Here is a 3,593-nt window from a genome sequence, read left to right as displayed (position 1 = left end):
TTCAATCATTGCAGCCATGCATTTTTAGTTGAATGAATCAATCCCAGTACTTATTTTTTTCTAAGCTTGATACTTATTCTATCAGCCTATTTTGCTGAACTGCTAAGTTACAGGGACATAAACACATCAACAGCAGTTGTCAAGCAGTGATGGGGGGACAGGGACAAATACTGTCACAACGGGCTTCTTTCAATTTCTGTCTACCAAATTCACTTATAAGGCTTTGGTCAGCCGAGGCTATAGTATAAGACACTTGCCCTAGGTACCACTCAGTAGGACTGAACCCAGAACCATGTGGTTGGTAAGAAAGCTACTTACCACGCAGCCATTCCTGCGTCTAAGATATATATATACACACACACATACATATATGTATGTATACTCACACTCACCACACATATATATACAGGTATATCCAATACCATACAACATAAATTCTCAACTTATTAAAACTACTATTGCCTTTAAAAGACGGATCCCAGTTACAGATAGCAATGAAGCAAAGGGGTATGAGCTCAAGAATCAATAATTACCCAAAGGTGCCATGCAATTATGACAAAGAACAAGCTTATTGTTTAAATATATGAAGATAATGATGGACGTGTGTTTCTACCTCAATAGGAGTTAGCTAATAATTTTCGTACTCTATCTCTAGCAACCAAGAAACATTGACATATACAAAAAGTGTGGAACAGACCCTGAAGCATTTTGTTGGGTGGAGAGGTCACACATCAAGAAAACCATCACCCTGCATAACTTGTCAGGCTCTGATGTAGAACCCACAAAGGATGTAGAAGAGTAGGTGCCCTAAAAATAGCTGTGAGCTTGATACTGAGAAGGAGCTGAAAGTGCAAGAATCCAACTGAAGAGAAGCAGAAAAGGCAGCCTAAAGTTGAGAGTAGCGGGGGAAAATTCACTGATGGCTTATGTTCCGCTGGAATTGAAGGGCTTAAGAAGCTTTAACTAAACTAAACTTAGATCACTTTGTGTTCACTTAGAGGAACCAATTTAGTCTCTGCATGATACTTTCTGATCTTCTGGAAGTGTATTTTTCACAGGATGTATTTATCGTTTTCTATTTATATATCACCTCTAATATTATCAGGCAGTGAGCTGGCAGGCTTGTTTGCACATCGGGAAAAATACTTAGCAACATTTCGTCTGTCACTACATTCTGAGTTCAAATTACGCCAAGGCTGACTTTGCCCTTCTTCCCTTTCGGGGTCAATAAAATAAGTACCAGTAGAGCACTGGGTCCGATATAATTAACTTACTCCTGCTCCCAAAATTGTTGGCCTTGTGCCAAAATTTGAAACCAATATTTTAACTACTGTAGACATACTGTTTATAAGTTTGTTGTTTATAGTATTTGATACTTTATTAGTTTTTATATTAAGACAGGTGTTCTTTTTTTCTTTTTTATCGGTGAGTCAATGAGGGACTGTACTTGTAATATAGAAGTTCAGTGGTTGCAATAGAAAGACTCATTGACTGTGATATAAAATGCATTATGACGGTAATATATGCAATTCAGTGGTTGTGATATACAGGCATGGTGAATGTTATGACACAGTGGCTGTGTTACGTGGACACAGCGATTACAGTATAGAAGCATAGAGGTTAAAGTAAAACTTGGTCTAAAGATCTCCTTTAGTCATGAATGACCATGGGATTGCACCTAGAAAGTCACCCTCCACGGCACAAATACAGCCAAAGTATTTTATGGAAGACCAGCAGTTGTCCATGCATACCAACCTTCCTTCTGCATGCCACTGATGTTACCCAAAGGAAATGCAAAGACTGATGCAGCTTGGCACCAGTGACATCGCAACTTATTTCTACAGCTGAGTGAAGTGGTGCAACGTGTAAATAAAGTGTCTTGCACAGGAACACAACACACAGTCCAGTCCTAGAATCGAACTCACTACCACATGATTGTGAGCCTTATGCTCTAACCACTGAGCCATAATGGTACATATTTACAACTTGGAGAACTGAACACCTGTTAATATAAAAAGTGGAGGTGCAATGGCCCAGTGGTTAGGGCAGCGGACTCGCGGTCATAGGATCGCGGTTTCGATTCCCAGACCGGGCGTTGTGAGTGTTTATTGAGCGAAAACACCTAAAAGCTCCACGAGGCTCTGGCAGGGGATGGTGGTGATCCCTGCTGTACTCTTTCACCACAACTTTCTCTCAATCTTACTTCCTGTTTCTGTTGTACCTGTATTTCAAGGGGCCGACCTTGTCACTCTCTGTGTCACGCTGAATATCCCCGAGTATTACGTTAAGGGTGCACGTGTCTGTGAAGTGCTCAGCCACTTACACGTTAATTTCACGAGCAGGCTGTTCCGTTGATTCGGATCAACCGGAACCCTCATCGTCGTAACCGACGGAGTGCTTCCATCCAATATAAAAAAACAGTGGTAATACAGTACCAACAGGCAGCTAGCTATTCGACAAGACCAGCAACGATTCCCATCAGCGATTTCTTTGATTAGGCTCTGCACAAGATTGTATTTTTATACGGGAAATATATTGTCAAATTATTAAATATCAATAAATTAGTGGTTTTTATTTAAACGTCCGTAAAGGAAAGACAGGAAAATTCAAGCAGAATAAAAACTACGAGAGAAAGAGAGGGGGGAAGAGAGAGACCCTAGAAATCTCAAAACTATATTGGAAATCTACACTGGAAATTTCGATGATGATGATGTTGGGAGGTTAAAATTTAGATCGATTGCCTTTTTTTTTACCTTTTTCTTTCTTTGAAGGGAGGTTACTCTGTATCACACTCACGATTTAGTTACGGGAGAGAACTCTGTATGTTTATATTCTGTATTTGATAATTTAAAGAGGCGCAGTACATATAAGTATCCCACTTTTGGCAGGCCCTTCCTTGAACCTCCGCTTGCCTGACTCTTTTTCTCGAGCCGCTAAGTTACGTTGCATGAAGACACAACATAAAAGGAGACGAACAGAGACAGACATACATACGAACTTCCATACAGTTTCTGTCAACTAAATTCCACTTGTAGGTAATGGCCCAATGTTTTTTATTGATGAATTCAGAAGTAGTGACCATGAAGATGAATAGGAGGCGAACAAATTGCTAGGGTTAATAATATGAAGATGGTTTAAAACTTGTCTAACAAAAAGGAATGATATGGATGCAAAAATATGTTCAGTCTTCTCATTCATAAGGAGTGGGAATGGGTATAGTAATTTTCTCTAGGAATACAAGGATACAATATAAGACAATTGCCCGAGGTACTGTGCTGTGAAATTGAACTGGGTACCACATTGCTGAGAAGCAAAATTCTTAACCATACAACTGTTTTTTCCATTTTGTTTATCACGGTATCACGGTATTGATTACACTATCAAATGTTATACATCGCTGGTTACAATATGCTTTGCTGTTTTAACTGTTACTGTTTTAGGTGAACACGCCAACACACCCCCTGATCAGAAGACTGTTACGTAGCAGGGTTAACTTATTACAAATAAGTGGACTGGAGCAAGGTGTAATGAAGTGTTTTGCTCAAGAACACAATGCGCCACCCGGTCCAGGAATCGAAACCGTAATCTAGCAA

Source organism: Octopus sinensis, linkage group LG6 (genome assembly GCF_006345805.1).
Source record: "Octopus sinensis linkage group LG6, ASM634580v1, whole genome shotgun sequence".
NCBI lineage: Eukaryota > Metazoa > Mollusca > Cephalopoda > Octopoda > Octopodidae > Octopus > Octopus sinensis.
The sequence above is the reverse complement of the archived record's forward strand: the minus strand, read 5'-3'. Positions refer to the sequence as shown.